Here is a 22437-nt window from a genome sequence, read left to right on the forward strand (position 1 = left end):
GGAGACACTGTTGCGGTTTGCTACAAACCGCCGGTGTGCACAGCCCATTGAAATACATTAGCCAAGCGGATTCACAGGCGGATGTGGCCGGCGGATCGCATTCAAATCCGCTCGGTGTGCACTGGGCCTGACTGACTGTACATTCGTATACCATCAGTGGCAGACAAAAGCAACTGTGGGCCCCAGTGCAAAATAAATGCGAGGACTTGTTTCCACTTGCAACGCAGGTGACCGGGGTGATGCATGGTTCTGGTTGTGTCCAGTGTCGGACTAGGAGGTGGAAAAACTGAGGAAATCCACCTGCTGGGCAAGCAGTAGACACCATGTGTTATCCCTCCCAATAGAAACCTGTAGCAAGTCTTCACTATGAGCAGCAACACCTGATTACTGCTGCTTGGCCAGCCAGAGCCAGGACAAGGTCCTCCAGCATCCAAGTCTGAGACACCCTAAAGTGCGCCCCTCCATCCCTCCCACCCCAGCACTGATTGCAATTAGACTAAGAGGCACCTCAGGGCCCCCAAACATCTTAATCTCTAGTTATCTGGCTTGCTGTCACTGTCATGTATCCCTTTTTCATATTTTTCTCTGCTTCAAACACAATAGGGGAATGATAGCTGATTGGGTTGTGCACCCCCTCCTACACTGCGCCCTGTGGGTGGAGCCTCTCTTGCCTCGGCCAGCCCTATGGCGAGCGAATGGATTTCCTCCGCTTTTCCAGCTCCCAGTCCGACACTGATTCAGGCCATCATGGTGCCCGGAATAAATAGCGGCGCCGGCATCTGTTGCTCGCCCTTGTATCTTCATGCCCCACCTCTGCTCCCCCTTGTATGCCAGTGTGCGGCGCAGTGGTCAAGGTGTTAAAGAGAGCCCGAGGTGGGCTCAAAAGATGAAAAAAAAAGTAGGCTACCTGATCCGTGGGGCTGAGCGGATCAGGCAGCGGCAAAAACCGCCTTTCCCGTGGGCCGCAAGGGCCCACTTTTGTGACCTATAGGTCACAACGCTGCACTGAGAGACTGTGTCTCTCCCAGCATGCAGGGAGGCAGGAGAGCAGCAGGAGGCGCAGCCGGGAGACAGAGATGCCCAAGTGTGTGGAGGGACACATCAGTGAGTGAAACACGCTGACCGCTGCTGCACACCCTTAACACTGCACTACACATGCTTCCAGAAAGCCCAGCATCACCACCAGCCAGCCAGCCCAGCATCACCACCAGCCAGCCAGCTCAGCATCACCACCAGCCAGCCAGCCCAGCATCACCACCAGCCAGCCAGCTCAGCATCACCACCAGCCAGCCAGCTCAGCAACATCTTCAGCCAGCCCAAAAGCCAGGCCAGCATCACCTCCATCCAGGCAAGCATCACTTTCAGCCAACCCAGCATCACCTTCAGCCAGCCCAGCATCACCTTAAGCCAGGCTAGCCAGCCCAGCATCTAGGGCAAATAGGGCACACCACAGCGCCGCCGCCAGCTAGGCCACAGCATCACTGCCAGTCAGGCCACAGCTTCGCCTCCAGTCAGGCCAACGTCACCACCAGCCAGCACAGCTTCACAAGGCCACCCCCGTCAAGTACAGCATCACCAAACCAGCCAGCGCTGCACACACAGCATCACTAGTGAAGCTGAGCATAGCAGCCAGGCCAGCCAGCTGAGGAAAAGACAGAAACCAGCCATCACAGCATCACCAGGCCAGCCGAGGTGAACACAAGCCAGGTGAAAGGACAATGCTTAGTTATGTTTAGGGGACACTTTGCTTATTCATGTGAAATGCTGCCTAAATATTTCTGTTTTGATTGTGTTTTTACTTTTTTTTTTATTGTTGTTGCTGGGAGCCTTTAATTATTTTGGGTAAGGAAATGCTGCCTAAGGGCACGAACACACTGTTGCCTTGCTGAGCAGATTTCAGCAAGGCCCACCGTCTAAGTTACACCACTGCTAAGCTCATGTACATTTGGCCCCACCCATTATCATGCCCCCCCCCCCCCCCCGCTACACAGCCACACCCATTTTTTTCTGCGGCCCTGCAAGTTAACTCTAACCTGTTGCCCCAGATCTCACAGGATCTTAGCAAAGCCCCCATTTGTCTTATGACTGGGCCACAAGCAATTATCACTACTCCTCATGCATCACTGTCACACATGTCCCTAAGAAAAAGATGAACATTTGTAAAAATTGTAAAAAAAACAAAACCCAAAAAACATACCATACCACTGAGAGAACCTGCTTTTCACACAAGATGATTCCCCCACGTGTTAAACTTTTGCCTCCTGCCAGCACATCTCTATAACTTCTGTATATCTAACAAGTGGTGGTATTTTTTCTGTGTAACAAAGAGAAGAGGTGCAACAGACCAACAAAGCTGCATTTTTCATGTGGAAATTGAATGTACCTTGGGGAGCGCACCTATCTATTCCATACAAATGCCTTAAAGGAGACTCTGTACCATTAAAAAACGCCCCTGGGGGGTACTCATCTCGGGTGGGGGAAGCCTCGGGATCCTAATGAGGCTTCCCACGCCGTCCTCTGTCCCACGGGGGTCTCGCTGCAGCCCTCCGAACAGCCGGCGACAGACCAGACTGTGACTTCAATATTTACCTTTGCAGGTTCCAGCGGGGGCGCTGTGGCTGCTGTCGGCTCCGAAGTAGACGGAAATACCCGATCTCAGTCGGGTCCGCTCTACTGCGCAGGAGCCGACAGCCAGCAGATCGCCTGCGCTGGAGCCGGAAAGGTAAATAATGACGTCACCGCTGTACAGAGGGCTGCAGCGAGACCCCAGAGGGACGGAGGACGGCGTGGGAAGCCTCATTAGGATCCTGAGGCTTCCCCCACCCGAGGTGAGTACCCCCCAGGGGACGTTTTCACGTTACAGTTCCTCTTTAAAGGATTCCCTTCTCTATTATAATATTCATAATTACCTTTGTTAGTCTAAAGGAGGGAGCATTGTCCTACAAACATGTTGGTCTATGGCATGTATGTCCAAAGTCCAGCCCAGGGGCCAAATTCTGCCTTTTCTGGTGCCCCCAAACCTCTCTACAGTTGTTAAGTCCATGTGACCCGCAGACTATAGCTCTGGTGCCACGTGCAGGGGCCGCCTTGTGCTCTGCCTCCTCCTTTGTTCCTCTGTAGGTTATCAGCCACTAGTGATGTAGCAAAATTCAAATTGCGAATTTACCGCAAATGCTCCATAGACTTAAACGGCAGGCGAACGGCCGCCGGCTTTAGTGGTTAATAGCAAAGCCCCCGATCGTGCCAGAAACAATACATTTGCAGGGTATGTTAAGGAGGACAGTGGGAACAAGAGAATTAAAAAAAAAAGACCTTATACCGTATTTTTCGGACTATAAGACGCACTTTTTCTGCCCCAAAAGTGGGGGGGGGGGGGGGAAGTCAGTGCGTCTTATAGTCCGAATGTATGATCGGATGTCCCCCACAAGCAGGTGCAGGACGTACCGGCAGCTCTCACCTATCCAGCTGCGGGCTCCATGTCCTGCATCCTGCTTCCTTGTGCACTCTGGCTCTCCTCCATACAGCTTACAACTGTACTCTTGCTCCCTGGATAGTTCATAAGTAGCTCTGACCTTGCAAGGGCTCTGGATCCATGCCGCTGATGTTTTGCCTTCACCGCCGCTAACATCGCAGCTGAGTCACGTGAGCCATCAGCTGGGGCTGCCCACGTGACTGCAGGTCCTGCAGCAGCCTGGCTCCTGTGTCCCATCTTCACTAGCGCCGCCGCCTGGACTCTCATGCCGCCCCCCACTGAAACTGACTTCACCGCCGCTGCCCAGACCCAGGAATATCGGCAGCTGGGCTGCCCACGTGTGTCTCCAGATCCTGTCTCTCGTGTCGCCCACCGATGCTGACATCACCGCCGCTGCCAGGATACAGGAACATCAGCGGCTGGGATGCCCACGTGTCTCCGGATCCTGTCTCTCGTGTCCCCACCGATGCTGACATTACCGCTGCTGCCCCAATGCTGACATCAGCGCCGCTGCCAGGATACAAGAACATCAGCGACTGGGATGCCCACGTGTGTCTCCGGATCCTGTCTCTCGTGTCGCCCACTGATGCCCGGATGCTGACATCATCGCCCGCTGCCAGGATACAGGAGCTGCCTCTCAGGCCACCACCGATAATGACTTCACTGCCACTGCCTGGACCCAGGAACATCGTAGCTGAGTCACGTGGGCCATCAGCTGGAGCTGCCCACGTGACTCCGGCTCATGCAGCAGCCTGTCTCATCCTTTGCACCAATGTCCCTGCACAGCATGACCATTTCACAGCACAGCCCTGCCACTCTGAACAGGACCCAGGATGCCATCCCTATCTGCAGTAGCCCAGTACCTCCAACCTCTCCCCTAGGATCGGTAAGTATGAGATATGCATTTGTAGCTTAGTGTAGGCAGTGGATGTATTGGAGCTCAGTATAGGCAATGGGGGTATTGTTGCTTAGTGTAGGCAGTGGGTGTATTGGAGCTCAGTATAGGCAATGGGGGTATTGTTGCTTAGTGTAGGCAGTGGGTGTATTGGAGCTCAGTATAGGCAATGGGGGTATTGTTGCTTAGTGTAGGCAGTGGGTGTATTGGAGCTCAGTATAGGCAATGGGGGTATTGTTGCTTAGTGTAGGCAGTGGGTGTATTGGAGCTTAGTGTAGGCAGTGGGGGCATTTGTAGCTTAATGTAGGCAGTGGGGGCATTTGTAGCTTAGTGTAGGTTTTGAGGGCAGCAGAGATTAGTGTAGCTTTGCAGTGTAGTTTAGATAGAGACAGTTTTGGGAGAAAGGTCTATAAGATGCCCCTGCACAATAAATGCACCAGGTTTAGTATTTTTTTTTCCCCTGATTTATGCCTTCTAAACCTAGGTGCGTCTTATAGTCCGGAGCGTCTTATAGTCCGAAAAATACGGTAATTTTTGAGAAAATAGATGTTAAAGTTAGAGGAAAAAAGTAAGAGTCATTGCGGTAAAATGATAGATAATGTATTAACATGTACTGTACTGTATGTAAATGTATTTATTTTTATTTTTTATATATATGTTCAGAGTGTGGGAAATATAAAAAAATGGTCCCTCTCCTCGAGCCTTTTTAACCCCTTGTCCCCCATGCAGACTAGGATAGCCAGAATGCGGAGCCCCTACGGTGTGGGATTTCGCACCCTGAGCTATGTGGTTCTTGTTATGGGGAGGCCCCAGGGGGGAGGGTCGGCCAAGGGGCTCCATGGACAAGGGGCTCTTCCCCACCTCAGGGGCCCCAGGAGGAGGTGAAAAACTGATATCAGGGTGCTATGGGTGCTTCAGGGTGATGGGGTGGTGGGCGCTATACATGCATTGGGCGGGAAGGAGATCGGGAGCCGTACAGGTGGATGGACTGAGCCGAGCTCAAACTATGCTAACTATAGCTAGAGCAAAAAATATCTTTAAATTTTGGCTCCAAGGCCCACTGATAACAGCCACTGATTAGCAGCCGCCACTGTGTCAGCCCTAATACCATGTGCAGTTAATTCCATGCAGTCCATAGGCCATAGCTGTGGTGCCACATGCAGGGGCCACCTTGTAAAGTCATCTGTAGGTTATCAGTCACTGCTTTAGCAATAGTAGCCCAGGCCTGGGCAAAAGTTAAGCAGCTCAGGCCCCATGCTGCGGACAACGGGCTGCATTCCTAAAATACTTTCTCTCTTCCCTCCCTGCAGAGTCGTGAGCGGGCATAAGAATGGGTTAAAACTCGCCAATTCCAGCGTTGCGCCTCCATGGCAACAGGACGTCATGTGAAACACCGTCAGGACGTGCCAGTATATTCACAGTGCACGCGGGCTGGATATGGCCCAGGGGACATAGTTTGCCCAGCACTGGATTAGCCACTGCCCCTATGCCAGCAGCAGTAACAGCCACTTATTAGCAGCCACCACTGTGCCAGCAGCAGTAACAGCCACTGATTAGCAGCCACCACTATGGCAGCAGCAGTAACAGCCACTGATTAGCAGCCACCACTATGGCAGCAGCAGTAACGGCCACTGATTAGCAGCCGCCACTGTGCCAGCAGCAGTAACAGCCACTGATTAGCAGCCACCACTATGCCAGCAGCATTAACAGCAACTGATTAGCAGCCACCACTGTGCCTGCAGCAGTAACAACCACTGATTAGCAGCCACCATTATGGCCACAGCAGTAACAGCCACTGATTAGCAGCCACCATTATGGCAGCAGCAGTAACAGCCACTGAGTAGCAACTGTCACTATGCCAGCAGCAGTAACAGCCACTGATTAGCCGCCACCACTATGCCAGCAGCAATAACAGCCACTGATTAGCAGCCACTACTGTGCCTGCAGCAGTAACAACCACTGATTAGCAGCCACCACTAATGCAGCAGCACTAGCAGCCACTGATTAGCAGCTGCTACTGTACAAGCAGCCCTATGCCTGCTTACTGAAAGGAACATGCTAACTGCACACGGTATATGGGTTATTTCCTGTGGAAATGTATTATTTGACAATATGTCACAGGCATAGAGTACCTAATGGCAATCAGCTAAAAATGTGTTTACCGTCGCTAGTTCGTCCCTTAGCAGCAGCACTCTCAAGAACGGTGATATGGCCCTCGGCCTAAAAAGTTTGGACACCCCTGACTTAATCCATCTGCATAGCAAGAATAGCACTGTAAAAGTGAATATTCCAGATAGGATGGAAACGGGCAATACACCAACATAGGCTGAAAAAGATGAAAGAAGACTAAGAGGATCTTATGCTTAAAGAATAATGTATAACAACGTAAATAGTGAATGAGATATTCTTGGAAAGGGACAGAGATTTTGAGACGATTGACTGCCAATATGTACATATAGGGCTTGATTCACAAAAGAGTGCTAACTGTTAGCACGGGCGTTTTCGCGCACATTTTCGCGCTTGCGCGCAATCGCGAATTTTTGCTCGCAATTGAACGGTTTCGTATGCAAATGCAAATTTTCACCCGAAAACGCGTTTGCGTGCTAAAACGGTTAATTGTGCGTGAAAATTCGTGATCGCACGCAAATGCGAAAATTCACGCAAAACCGGCCGTGCTAACAGTTAGCACTCTTTTGTGAATCAAGCCCATAGTGTCCAAATGCTGTAATAGTATATCTTACACTGCTAGATGAGTATCATACTCAAAAATACTGCTACAGTCGAATAGCAGTAATATTTGGCACACCATGCCAGCAGCAGGAGTAAGGCCAGATTACCAGCAGGCTGCTGGATTTACTACAAGAGAGATCAGCATTCTCCCTTGTGGAGGTACTGTTCTAAAAAACAGGGGCTTAAAGTGTGAGCAAAGGCTGTAATCAGTATTTGTACATAGTATGCATGACCCAATTTACAAACTCATAAAATGAAAATCAACAATCTCTAACAGAAACACATATTAACTATCTATACATTATTTATTTAAAAAAAACCTTTAGTTTTCTAAGTAAAATATAAATACAGTAGAGTCTCAGTTATCCGGCATGGACAGGGATCGGCTGATGCTGGATAAGTGTGCTTTCTGGTTGCTTGAGACCCAATGTTAAAAATAGCCCTAGCTAATACAGTACTATACCCCACTCTGTGTGCATAATGGCCTCTGTCCTGCCTGGTGGCCTCTGCTCTGCCTGGTGGCCTTTGTTCTGTCTGGTGACCGCTCCCCTGCCTGGTGGCCTTTGTCCTGGTGCCCTCTGTCCTGCTTTGTGGCCTCTATCTTGCCATTTGGCCTCTGTCCTGTTTTGTAGCCTCTATCTTGCCTGGTGGTCTCTGTCCTGCCTGGTAGTCTTTGTCCTAGTGCCCTCTGTTCTTCCATGTGGCCTCTGTCCTGCCGGGTAGCCTCCCTCCTGAATGGTGGCCTTTGTCCTGCCTGGTGACCTCTGCCCTGCCTGGTGGTCTTTCACCTGGTGCCCTCTGTCCTCACTGGTGGATTCTGACCTTGTGACCTCAGTCCTGACTGATAGTCTCTGTCCTGCCTGGTAGCCTCTGTCCTGCCTGGTAGCCTCTGTCCTGCCTGGTAGCCTCTGTCCTGCCTAGTAGCCTCTGTCCTGCCTGGTGGCCTCTGTCCTGCCTGGTGGCCTCTGTCCTGCCTGGTGGTCTCTGTCCTGCCTTGTGACCGCTGTCCTTTCTGGAGGCCTTTGTCCTGCCTGGTGGCCTCTGTCCTGCCTAGTGGCTTCTGCATGGATCCAGGAGAGTGTGAACACCGTGGAGTGAACTGTGAAGATCTCTGAAGTGCTTCAGTGAAATGCAACGTGATTCTGAAGCCAAAGCCTCAATTAGTTTTTATAGCCGTGTATGTTGGTGGCTAGATACATTTAGTGTGGCCACTCTCTCTCTCTAGGAGATTGGCCTTTACGCCGGCAGAGGAGCCTAACCCACATGCCTGTTGGATATGTGGCACCAACAATCTCTTTTATTTTGGGATGTTCTGTTAGCCGCTAGCTATCTGTGAGTTTTGAGTGGAGGTCTCTTTAAATTTTGCTCTTGGGGGAGCCACGGTATCCAGCTTTAAAGAGGAACTGTAGTGAAAATAACATAATGAATAAAATTGCTAATTTTTTTACAATATTCATTTCTAGATCATTTAGTCAGTGTAGCCCATTGTACAATCTTTCCTCTCCCTGATTTACATTCTGAAATTCATCACTAGTGGTGACATCTTTAGTCCTGCCAGGTGATCTGTACAGAATGTTCGTTTGCTGACAATTCTATCCACAGAGGGAGATACTGCTTGCTTGGCAGTTGGCAAAAGCTGGTATTTCCCACAATGCAATTAGGTTCACAAGCAGCAAACTGTCAGGGCCATGGTCATGACATCACACTGTGGGAGGGGTTTCACCACAATATTAGCCGTAGAGACCCCCCTGATGATTGATTTGAGAAAAGGTAATGATTTCTTGTGGGAAAGGGGGTATCAGCTACTGACTGGGATGAGGTTCAACCCTGGGTTATAGTTCCTCTTTAAATAAGTACCTGAGCAAAGTACTGGTTTGACTCAAAATTTAGGAGATTAGTAATGGAGGCTTCTTGGCTTCTTTTGTAGTGACTTTCTCTCAGTACACAATAAAGCTGCTCATACTTTTTACACCACTTTTAAATGGAGTGCTGACCTCTAAGTACTGGCAATAGCTATTGCAGAGGCCATAAACACATTAAATCGATATAAAGCGAGCAATGGGAATATGTGGCAAAGTGTTCTGTGGTTTTCTGGTTTTATAGCCATCAGTTCAAGATGATCTTCGAATTCCTACAGTGCTAATGTTGGCAAATAGAGTAGTGATGAACGTTTGCTGAGCACATGTAAACACTGGGCAATTTTGTATTAGTCTGTGGTCAATTTGTTCAAGTTAATGGCAAAAGCCTTGAAAGGACTTGTTCACTCTAAGGGCGTTTTTGCCTTTTTTTAAGTGCTGGCGATTGATTGATTCCCTATGAGAGTGTTCACATCTCTGAGCGGTTCGATTACCGATCCGCTCACCAAAGCGCTGCCTGTACCATTTTTGGGGAGATTTGCCTTAATGGAAGGTATAGGGAAATTACAAAGCGCTTGAAAAAATGCTTTGTGTAGCAAAGAAATGACACAGAGAGCCCAATATAGTGTAGTATGTACTGGAAAATGAATTATGTAAAGAGTACAAGAATTATATACTCACAAACCAGGGTTACCTCCAAGGCAACCACTGTGCAGGCAGGTGGGGAGATTTGACCTGACCCCACTCAGGATTAAGAAGTCGCTCTCTGTAGATAGGAAAAAGGGGAACCCCCCTCCACCAAGGGTGGATGCAAAGTCAGGACGAAGAACAGAGGTGCCAGAAGAGTAAAAACAGGCTTTAAAATTGTTAAAAATGCTTGGGAGGCAGTGGTGGACTTACCTCCTATAATAAGACACTACAAACTGTCAATTAATGAAACAAACTATTTATTGGCATACTCCACAATAGGTTGCAATGCGTTTCACAGGCAATCTCCTGCTTCCTCGGGAAAATAAGAGTAGGGGAGCATACAACTGTAAAAAGAGGCAAGACAGGGGGGAATATAACTGCTTTGTATAGCATTTTCCCCAGCGCTTTCATGAATAAATACATTGTATTTATTCACTTCCGGGTAAAAGAGTTCTCTTCCTGACGAAGGTCAGGAAGTGAAAAAACAGAATCGCCCTGCAAAAGCGCTTAGAAAAGTGCTTTATAAAAAAATCGCAGGATGCAAGTAAGTGCCGGGAGGCGCTAAAAAAAATTGTGCAAAAGAAACGAAAAACGCTGGTGTCAGTGATTTCGATTTTAGATGTGAACAAGGCCAAATAGTATTGCAAGGTAGAATCCAATAAATAAAAAAAAGAGATAAAGGGCCAGTGCACACCAAAAAGTAGATCCGCAAAACGCTAGAGGTTTTTGAAGCAGATTTTCAGAGCGATTCTAGGCGTGTTTAGAGAGATGTTATAAACATGCCTAGCGTTTTTTGAAGTGTTTTTGTGTAGCAGATTTCATATATTGTTACAGTAAAGCTGTTACTGGACAGCTTCTGTAACAAAAACGCCTGGAAAACCGCTCTGATCTAGTGTTTTTCAGAGCGTTTTTTTCACTTTCCGATACTTTACATTGAGGCAGAAACGCCTCAGAAATCTAAAGAATGCTGCAGCCCCCAAGTTTGCGTTTGTGGACAAAACGAACCGCTCTGCTCCAGCCCTTTGAAATACATTACATACATTTTTACATACATTTTTAAAAACGCTCTAGAACTGCTCTGGTGTGCACCAGCCCTATTTCAGGTTATCTGTAAATGCAAGTGAATGTTTTCATGATTTTAAGAGGATCTTAGTGCCTCTGTTACAGCCTATCGCTGTGATAGGCTGACAGGAGGAGGGAGGGAGTTTGGGGGGGAGGAGCAAAATGTAATTAAAAATAAATAAATATTTATAAAAAATAAACACACCTGGGGGCGATCTGACCCCACCAACAGAGTGATCTGGTGGTGGGGAGAAAAGGGGGGGGGGATCACTTGTGTGCTGAGTTGTGCGGCCCTGCAGCGAGGCCTTAAAGCTACAGTGGCCAATTTAGCAAAACATGGCCTGGTCTTTAGGGGGGTTTAACACTGCGGTCCTCAAGTAGTTACATAGTTACATAGTTATTTTGGTTGAAAAAAGACATACGTCCATCGAGTTCAACCAGTATAAATTAGCAGTCAAATGATGAAACATCTGCACATACCAGATGATCTGTACAGCATCTTAAACTAAATTAGTACAAATTTATAGGAAAATGAGTGAAGTACTCTGGGTAAGGCAGCATCTTGCAGAGAGTGGATGTAAAAATTACTGAGTAAAGTTGCCTTCGCACCAAAAATGTATTAAGATTAAAAGGGGCTCTAGGCAAGATGGCAGTTTTGCTCACCGCTGATGGTCACCTGGCTTTGGTGGGGGGCAGCATCCACCAGGCCCCTAGACTTTCCCCAGGCCCTAGGCAACTGCCTAGGTTTGCCTTGTGGATGATGCCACTGTGCTTCGCACTGCTCATTTGAAAACCGAGGCTAAAAGGTGCAACGATGCAACATCCCTTTAGGGCTGGTTCATACTCGGATAGCAAAGGGCAATTGCAATTTTGCAGCGCTGATTTTTGGGGAACAAGAAACGCAACATGATTGCGGTTAAAAATGCTGCGCATTTGAAATGTATACAAGACGCGAATGCTGAAGTAAGAATGATCGGCGGTAATCAGCAAAGAACTGAAACGTTGCAGAAAAGTGCCCCAGTGTGAACCAGGCCTAATACACCTCTGACCACAAAAACATTAGCCTTGTGACCTTTGCTCCATCTCACAATTCTTTGGCTTCTGCTTTAAAGGGATCCCTGTAGCTTTTTTCTGCAGTTTGCTCTGTTTTCTAATAGCTGTGGGTGCTGCGATTCCCCCCCTGCAGGGCCGGGCCGAGGCATAGGCTGGAGAGGCTCCAGCCTCAGGGCGCAGTGTAGGAGGGGGCGCAGAATTCATTCAGCTGTCATTCCTAATTGTGTTTGAAGCAGAAAGAAATAAGAAAAGGGGATACATGGCAGTGACTGCAGCCAGATAACTAGATATTAAGGTGTTGGGAAGGTTGTGGGCCCTGTGGCGCCTCTTAGTCTAATAGCAATCAGTGTTTGATGGCTCGGGTGGCAGGGATGGAGGGGCGCACTTTGGTGTCTCAGCCTTGGGTGCTGGAGGACCTTGTCCCGGCTCTGCCCCCCTGCCCCATCTCCCCTCTTGCCTAATTTATCCAGGGGAAGGTGTGAATGTAATCAAGTGTGACTTTTCTAAACTGTTCAAAGTACAGTCTCCTATCTCCCCCCTCCCCCGCTGACGAAAGCTTGTTGTGTGCCCATTACTTCTGCTAATTACAGCAGTCCTTATCTGCCTGTTCTTTCTGTGTATGTCAGGCTGCAGTAGTAGGGTAATAAAAGCCTCTAATGAACAGTTAAATGTAAAAAGAAGAGGTAGAATGGACTTTTTTTAAGTAATGAGCCACAATATCAGCATGCATTTTTTATGTGGAATTGAGATGCCATGGGGGTTAAAAATGCTGCTTGGTGTAGTTTAATGCAGTGGCTGGGATATTGTCAAGATCTCATACTCAGTCCAGTGTAAGCTCTCCCTGTTCACCTGTCTCACCTTGCCGTTTCTCATGGCAGACCCACTGCATTCCACTCCATTCCTACATTCTCCTACCTGTCCTACAGATATATACACCTTTTAATAAGTATTTACATGGATCTGAAGACAGATTATTTACATTACAGCTACAAGAACAGGTTAATCATCTTTAATGACAATACAAGCTGCTTCCTGCCAGCATATCACTGCTAACACAACAGGGGAGGTTAGTAAATGACAGTCTGAAAGTCCATAAAACTCACTGCATGATGCACAGTGTTTTCAATAGCAGGGACTATGTTTTAGCAGTCTCTCAAAGCACATTATAAACAAGGGGAAAATAGTAATAAGTGATTAATTGCAAAAGCTAACATAGCTATGGGCATACTGTTATTTTGCACACTGTGGAGTTCTGCTTTAGTTGTTAACCCTACTCAAAAGATATCTCACTTTTACTTCACTAAAAGCAGTGCTCATTTGTGAACCAACCCCACTGTGCCTTCATTAGACTTAAATCCTGGATTGAAGTCTGATGAAGGCACAATAGCCAAAAGCTTACTCATATATATTTTTTTAAGTTCGTTTTTTTAAGTAATAGACGGTATCTTCCTGATTCAAGATTTATAGCTTTTACTGACACTCTACTGTTTTTACTTCACTGTTGCCTTATTAGTCCAATAGCTATTCCATAATGTAAAAAAGACAAGAAACAGTAAGGTCCAGCTGTGCCAGCTATCATAGTTACCGGCCATGTTTGCCAGAGTGTTTACGTCTCTCCTTGGCCCGCACGGCTTTGTAACCATAGTGATACGCTGGTCTTAGGGCTCGTTGTCACTAGGGGCCGGAGATCCAGACTCTCTGGGACACAAGTGCGTTGTGAGTGGTGACGCTATGTTTCTCTATACTCGTGTTTTAAATGCCTTACAATGCGACACTAATGACTTATGTAATCTACACGCATACAAAGCCGGATTTATACTCTTTGTGCCCCTAGGCCTAGTATGTTGTGTTTCTCTTTTCTTGTGCAGCAGCACCTCTCCCATTCCATGTGCAGCCCCCTCTTCCATGTGTATCATCCATGTACAGCAGCCCCTCTCTTTCGTGAAGCATCAGTTTCATTTTTCATGTGTTGCTCCCCATTTTCAGCCTCCTCTTTCATATAAGGCAGCCACTTCATGTCCAGGTGCCCCCCTGAGCTGCAGCTGCCCAAGGCCCGTCCTTTGCGGCCTTTCCAGAAATCCGGCCCTGCACGCATTGTTATTATTACTCATTTTTTTTAAGATACTGACATGTTACATCCAGTATGTGCATTATAGGCTGTTAAAGAAAATCTCTAACAAAAAAAACTCCCCTAGGGGGTACTCACCTCGGGTGGGGGAAGCCTCTGGATCCTATTGAGGCTTCCCCCGTCCTTCTCAGTCCCACGGCAGCGGAGAAAATCCTCCTGGAGCGGCGGCGATGTAAATATTTACCTTTTGGTTCCAGCGCAGTATCCGCTCCTTCCCATGGAGATAAGCGGAAATAGCCGATCTCCGTCGGGCTGCTCTACTGCGCAGGCGCAAGTCTCCTGTGCCTGCGCAGTAAAGCAGACCCGACGGAGATCGGCTATTTCCGCCTATCTCCATCAGAAGAGCCGCAACAACGCCCCCGCTGGAGCCTGGAAAGGTAAATATTGAACAGGCCGTCGGGTCTGTTGGGCCGCTGTTCGGAGGGCTGCATTGAGACCCCCGTGGGACAGAGGGGGACGGGGGAAGCCTCATCAGCCGATGATTGGGTGGAGCTGGCATCCAGCAAGGCCAAAGGTTTCCCGATCAACGCAGTGTCTTCGTACCTCAGTGGAGCCCTGATCTCCTGGGTAGCAGTGGTGGACTCCACACGGCCTGTACCTGCACAGACAACAGACAAACGGCAGCGGCAATGTGGAGAAAAGTCCAGGTCCTGGACCTCCCACAACCCGCACCAGTGTCCCAGGCTACACTGGACCACACTGTACACCTTCAGGGGGGGAACCGAACAAGGTGAATTGGTAAGGAAAAGGTAAGAAAAACAAGAAAAAGCCAGAATCCTGTGGTCATGGCTGCCAATTAAGGCACCATCTTCCTGAACGGCAGTTTAACAGATGTAATGTGCTGGACACAGTCCTCCATAGTAATGCCCACTGTGAAAACTGTTCTCTGTAAATGTCATTTTCTTCATATAAAACATGAAAAGATGAAAAAAAGACTTTGTATTGCTATTTGCTAGTAATTACTGGAAATATATGTGGCATTTAGAATTTTAGTTAACATCAATAGTTGTCTTTTAAGTGGCCGCGGGTCTTCATCAGGGTTAAGGGCTCTGCCTCTGACATGGGAGACCAGGGTTCGAATCTTGGCTCTTCCTGTTCAGTAAGCCAGCACCTATTCTGCAGGAGACCTTAGGCAAGTCTCCCTAACACTGCTACTGCCTATAGAGTGCGTCCTAGTGGCTGCAGCTCTGGCGCTTTGAGTCCGCCAGGAGAAAAGCATGATATAAGTGTTTGTCTTTCTTTCTTTCATCAGAGCACTGTGCAAGAGATGATGGGACACCACACCTAGTGGGCGACGGATTTAATTCCTGCCTAGTGGCCACCAGGAAGCGGCCCCTTGATTTTCCCATCAGCGATGGAGAGAACTCGGTGAGAGGTTGAGGTGAAGTGCAGATAGAAGGCTGGTGTCTTGGAGGCAAGACAAGTAGCAAGGTCTGACTAGCCAAGAGGTCAGTACTGGCAGTTAAGGCAAGGTCGGCTCAATTTGAAACGAGCTTAAAGTGTACCCGAGGTGACATGTAACATGATGGGATAAACATGTGTATGTGCAGTGCAAAACATGTTAACCTGTCTGAAAGAGTTGATTTTCACAAATGCAAGTGACAACTTCTGTCTTGTGAGTATCTTGTTGGAATATAGTAATCCTCACTAATCAGCAAATTACAGCCATATAAGTATTCCTGGCATTATACAACTTCTAAGGGCAGAGGGAGATAGAAAAAGGGCAATAGATCATGTATTTTAACTCTGGGGCACTTAATAAACTGCTGTTGAGCAAAGACAATAAAACATTCAATCTACTTTGTAAATGTTTAACATAAGTCATTTTTAGGAGTAGGAGTATAAATACAATTATTTATCTCAGCAGTTTATTTTTACCTCAAGTTCTCTTTAAATTCTGTTGATTATACCATACATTTGACTTCTGACAAATGTTTGTTTGTGGGGTTGTATGTCTGAGGACATGTGTCAGTATCATACCTGCGTGTTTTATCTTTTTATACAACCCAGGAATTTATCTGCTTTTTCTAGTTGCCACTTGGCACTGACTGTTACTGCATAGTTTATTGTTCCCAGTGCTCATAAATTATACATATTGACAAAGTCATTAAATGTTAATACACTGGAAATAATTGTTTCGCTAGATGATCATGCTCACTTACACTGTACATCTTAATACTGAGATTATGCAATCTCTTTAAAGGGAACCTTAACCGACCACAGGAAAAAGTGTCTCACTTACCCGGGGCTTCGACCAGCCCCCTGCAGCTGTCCTGTGCCCACGGCGTGCTAAACCGATCCTCCGGTCCCCCGCCGTGGCTTACTTTCATTTCTGCTGACTGATCAGTTGGAGGGCCACTACGCCTGCACGTACCTGGCCGAGCGCATACTCGTACGTGTTCAGGTTGGCAAACGTGTCCTGCACAGGTGCAGTAAGAGGTTCTATCTTACTGCGCGATGTGATGAAGGCATAAACTAGGATTGGATGATCTGCTGGAGGTATGAGGTGTTTCATTTTTGCAATGAAGGAAGTGTGCCAAGAAACTACTTACAGCAAAGTATCCGACACAGGTGTGTATTGCCCGTTGCTTAAAGCGGAATATAACCCTGCATTTCAACTTTGCTCTAACACACAGAGCTTTAAACTGCTCCCTGCAGCCCAAGTTTAGATAGATACATTTAAGTAAACAAAATGTAACAAGTGTGGAATGTGACTCACTCTCTCTGACTGTGCAGGAGCTGGAGGACAGCCAAAGAGTGTGTAACATTCCTCACTTGTTACATTCTGTTTATTTAAATGTATCGGCTGCGGGGAGCTGTTCTCTCCACGGAACTTTAAAGCTCTGTGTGTAACCCTTCCAATGCTGGTCTAGTAAAAAAATGCTGGTTGCATATAATATGCTGTAAATAATGTTTTAGAGCAAAGTTGAAATGCAGGGTTATATTCCGCTTTATGCAACCAGCTGAAATGCCCAAACCTCCCCCTCCAAGCAGCAGAAAATACTCACCGAGCCTCCAGGTGCCGTCTTGTACCCTTCCTGTAGCTCCTAGTGACTTTCTGGCATCCTGTGTGTACGCCTCCTGGCGGGCCATCTGTCCTGCATCGGGTCAGTTGACACGCCAAGAGCCGTGCATGGACGCCGGAAAGCCGAAGGGAGCTGCAGGAAGGGTAGAAGACGGTGCCTGGAGGCTTGGTGAGTATTGTCCACCCTACAATGCCCTGCAAACCCTCCAAAGCTCAGCCCCGTTATGCCCTCAGGCATGCCGGTTAGTTGAGATTTCCAGTTGCCTGAGTTCTGGATAATGGGTACTTTGCTCTGTTCCAATTACCGATTGACTAAAGATTGTTTGTAGTTGCTGCCACTAACTATCTCACGATCATAGGAGAACCGAGCCGGATCATCCACCAGGCAACCTGGGTATGTGCTTGAGACCTAGTGGGTATCACCTTCTCTCCTCACTGCAGCTTCCCAAAAGGACCACAAGGGAGCGCCAAATCTACTACCTTGCCTGGGGCCCCATTAAATTTTAATCCATCTCTGTAGGAGAGCTAATAAAGAGGGCAGAAGGCCACTGTAGTACTTTTTTTTTACACTGTATGGAGTTCATAGTGTTCACCCCAAGAAAAGCAAAATATTCAAATCAATTCACATTTCAGACGGTGGTGTACAGGGAGTGTTAAAGAGAAACCGTGACCAAGAATTGAACTTCATCCCAATCAGTAGCTGAATACCCCCTTTCCCATGAGAAAACTATTCCTTTTCTCAAATGTATCATCAGGGGGCTCTGTATGGCTGATTTTGTGGTGAAACCACTCCCACAGTGTGATGTCAGCGCCTCACAGCACTGAGGTACTGACATCACACTGTGGGAGCCTTGTTGCATTGTGGGAAATAACAGCTGTTTCCAACTGCCAAAAATGCAAGCAGCATCTCCTTCCAGTGACATCACCTGCCAGCAGTAAAAAAAATGTCACCATGTGATAAATGACAGAATGTAAATCAGGGAGATAAAAGATTTTACAATGGGCAAACATTGACTAAATCATTTATACATAATTATTGTAAAAATTAAGCACTTTTTTATTACATTATTTTCACTGGAGTTCCTCTTTAAGATAGCTAACAAAGGGCCTGATGCAAGGAAGGCTGGTAGCTCTGCCATGTGTACTGGAAGCACACATCAATTTTACTGGTACTTACGCCAGGTGTGCAGTGCCTGTTACCAGGGGAGTTGCTAGGATCCTAAGAGATCCGGGGCACTCCACCCACAAAATGGGCGTGGTCATGGGTGGATCCAAATTTACATTACCTTAACAGCGGTCTAAGTAGGCCTGCCGAGCAAAATGTTGCATGAATCCCTCTCTCCATTAATACAAGAAAAAAATGCAGCAAATCACATAACTATGTAGAGTTACCGGGCTTCTGTGCTGGTTGGTCTGGCTTTCTGGTGGGCGGGCTGCCCTGCTGCCAGGCTATCTGGCAGTCCCCCCATAGCATTCCCTGACCTTCTAGTGAACCCTCTCCCATCATGCTCCCACGGGCCTCCCATTGAGGCCCCCATAGAAGAACCACAGCTCTCTGCATGCTCCCTTAAAGGCATCATAGCACCCATTGTGGCTCCACAGCACCCAGTATGCCCAAATAGAAGCACCACAGCACTCAGCATACCCCTGATTGATGCACCATAGCTCCCAACAGCTGACTGCCTGGGGGACATCCGGGGCACCCCAGAATAGATGCGGGGCTCGTGTCACTGATTTTTGGGGCTAGCAACCCCCCTGCCTGTTACACTGGTAGTGCTTCATGCTTTACTAGGCAACACACGCAATCTGGTTACCCCGGTAACGGGCGCTGCTCCCCTGCCACAAGTATAGGTAAAATGGCCCTGCACTGATTGCGCAATGCTGATTTACCAGCCTTTCATTAATCACGCCCAAAGTGTAGACGGGGCAAGGAGGGCAGGTAGTAAAGCCCTGTACAAACTTTAAACCATAAACCATACAAACACACTGTTCAATGACCCACCAGCGCAAGTACAATTGCGATCGGACTTAAATGTATAGATTATGTATATAGATTATAGATGTCTAGCATGGCTGATCACCATCACGTTCCGGGTCCCGGTACTCACTTGTTTTTTTTTTTTCTTGCAAACTCTCAGCAGCGATGATCTGGTACTCACTTGTGCGCGATCACCGCACAAATCCTGCTTCATATGACCCGGTTCAGTGACGTACTCTCTGCTGGACAGAAAGTCCATCACTAGGATTTCAGACACACCACGCTCCGGATTTTACACTCACCCATAGACTTCCATTACCTCAAGCAACGTGCATTAAGCACAGTGCTTGCGGTAACACCCAGCAACCCTTGCGTCAGATCTGATACTTCCAGGGGAAACTGCAACAGACCGCAATAGGTATGAAAGTCTCCATAGACTTTCATTGCTTTTGTGGCCCCTTGCGATAAAATAGAGTAACTTGCTCCTGGTTTCACCTGCAGGTGTAAAAGGCACCTGAATGTATCTGGTGGCAGAAGTTGCAAGGGTGCATAGACATTCTTGTGCTACCAAATAAGTCATGCTAAAAGTGGGATCCCTTTCTCCAAGCTATGAGGTTATGTTGGAGGAGGCACAACATCTCCCCCTCCAACACACACCCGCTAGCACTCTCCTTCACAACCAGCAATGTAAGCAACTGCTATTGGTACGTTTAAATGTACAGTAGTGTCTACATCATGATTGCTCTGTGTAGGGCTTGACTGAAGCCCATGGGAGTCCAGGCTGCAGCTCTCCTTCCGAAGAAGTGGCTAGAGCAGCTAATCTGCAGGCATCCTGTACCTTCTTATGAATAGGGGACCCCTGTTGGGAAGTATTCTTGCTCTGTTCTTTTTATGTCACATGCTGCATTTTGTGACATTTCAGTTGACAGTAGAAGAAATTCACACTGAAGGGATTAATGACCTACTCCAGTGATTTTATTCAGACCACACAGGCTGCATTCATTAAACCACAACTTAGGGATAAAAAAGTAAAAAACGTACTATGCATTAACCCTCATTGAAGGACCAATGGGCTCTACTTACTGAGGTTCCAAGGGCGTAACTAGAGGGGAGCAGCACCTGCAATTGCAGGGGGGCCAGAGCTGTCGTGGGCCCCAACTACAGTCTGTCCCTTCCTCCAATACAGGGGACTATACTTCAGATCAGGTGTTTTTGTGGCTACACTTGTTATGGGTGTGAAGATCATGATGGCCATGCTTGTGTTATGATCCTTGTGAGATGGGCCCCAAGGCTGTGAAGGGCATCACAAGGAGGCAAGGGAAGGGTGTGAACATTGAGGAGGCCTCATCTAAGTTTTGCAGAGGGGCCCCATGAATTGTAATTACGCCACTGTGAGGTTCTTCTAAGTTGATGAACATACATGGTCAGATTTGGCCGGGTCTCACTGCAAGTTATTGTACATGACCACAATGACCCAAACACACACTCAGTAATTATCAGCCAACCTTGCTAAACTCAGAAACAGAGCTGTTTAAACACTTGATGACCACAGTGCTAACCCCCCTAAAGACCAGGCCATTTTCTGCAGTACTGGGCTGTGCAGACTTTTCAGCCTCCTGCACAGCCCAGCTATGGAGCCCAGCGATCGGACTCACCTCCTTTTTTGTCCCTAAGGGGACATGCTGCCGGAGGGGTCCGATCGCTGCGGCAGTTTTTTTTTTTTTCTTTAGCCTCTATGAGGCTCTCTCTCCCTCCCTCCTCCCTCCCCTTCCCCCCTCCCCTCCGGTGTCTGAATTGGAACAGGACGACGATCCGTCCTGTTCCATCTCTCATAGGCATCAGCTTATGAGAGGACGGCGCTCCCCGGCCAATCAGAGGCCAGAGATCCCCGATCTCATACAGCACTGCCACGGACCGCAGCGCTGTACAGTTTTAAGCAAAGGGGATTTCTTTCATTTACAAACAGCCTGTTAGCCGCGATCGGCAGCTAGCAGGCTATTCACGGAACTCCATTCCGTGAAGTGGCAGGGAAGGATCGCGCATGCGCGCGCCCGTTCCCTGTGAAACTGCAGCCCCAGGACTTGACGCCAATTGGCGTTAGGTGGTCCTGGGGCAGTCAGAGTGACAGCTGAACTTGCTGACTCTCACATGATCACTTTTTACTAATCTGACCTGATGACTTATGCTGTCTAGGTAGAGACAAGACAGCATGAGTCATCAGATGGGAGAAGATGAGATGTAATCTCCTGGAACTGAATAACAAGCTTGTGTGACCTGCAGGATTTTTTCATATGACTGGATAATACAGAAGAAAAGGTGTTCAGGGTAAGAAACAGCAAGTGTGCTTTTATTAAACATTTTAGTTGCAGGCTACAACAGTGGATTAGTGTGCACGGATCCACTACTGAGTCACTTTAACAACCCTTGGGACATGTTTGCAGTATGCAGCACCTACACACAAAAGATCCTTTCTGTCAGCTTTAGGGAGGGTTAAAGGAGAACTGTAGTGAGAGGTATGTGGAGGCTGCCATATGTATTTCCTTTTAAGCAATACCAGTTGCCTGGCTATTCAGCTAATCCTCTGCCTCTAATACTTTCAGCCATAGGCCCTGAACAAGCATGCAGCAGATCAGGTGTTTCTGACAAATTAGACAGATATGACAAGATTAGCTGCATGCTTGTTCCTAGTGTGATTCAGACACTTCTTCAGCCAAATAGACCCGCAGGGATGCCAGGCAACTGGTATTGCTTAAAAGGAAATAAATATGGCTGCCTCCATATCCCTCTCACTACAGTTCCCCTTTAATGTGGTGACATCAAGCAGCAGATGGGGTGTTTGGGGGAAATTTGCTTCTAATCCAAAAATGTTTTTGCACAAGTTTTAAAATTGAGTAACACAATCTCATGCCTTGTGCATGTAGGTACTCCTGCAGCAGGGTGGGAGTTTCCTGGACAGGCAAGAATGTTCCAATTAGAATACAATTCTGTACAATCATTTTTCACCGGTTGCAAAGAAGTGCCGCTTGAGCCTACTGTCAGTTTTGAAAATTCTTAGTTGGCACTCATTCATCGTTGTCATGTTGAGATTTAGCATGCCAGATCGCTAAAGGAAATGCCAAATGGCTGCCTCAGCTGTGTTTCCTCCAGCATGTGTGCATAGCTTTAGTTTAATGTTTAGGGCACCATGGTGACATAGTGGATAGCGCTCGTGCCTTGCAGTGCTAGATGCCTGGTTCAAATCCCAGCCAGGGCACTATTTGCACAGAGTTTTTCTGTTCCTCCCGTGTCTATGTGGGTTTCCTCCAGACATCCCAAAAACATAGAGATAAGCTTATTGGCTTTCTCCTAAATTGGCCCTAGATTATGGTGGACGTATGACTGTGGTAGGGATTAGATTGTGAGCCCCTCTGAGGGACAGTTAGTGACAAGACTACAGTGTTCTCCCCTGTGAGAATCTGCTCAGGTGCCTGTGCAGACAGGCAGCGTTTTGATCACTGTTCTCGTCTGCATTCTGCAGGTCTCTTTAAGAGAGACATTTTGTCAGCTCT

The 22437-nt window shown here is 47.6% G+C and overlaps 1 protein-coding gene across 2 annotated transcripts in view; it reads right to left on the minus strand.

Annotated features, from left to right (window-relative positions):
• CRMP1 (collapsin response mediator protein 1) overlaps positions 1-22437 on the minus strand; it is a 105186-nt gene that overhangs the window by 76929 nt on the left and 5820 nt on the right. The gene's annotated exons all lie outside the window — the stretch shown is intronic.

Source organism: Hyperolius riggenbachi, chromosome 1, assembly GCF_040937935.1.
Source record: "Hyperolius riggenbachi isolate aHypRig1 chromosome 1, aHypRig1.pri, whole genome shotgun sequence".
NCBI lineage: Eukaryota > Metazoa > Chordata > Amphibia > Anura > Hyperoliidae > Hyperolius > Hyperolius riggenbachi.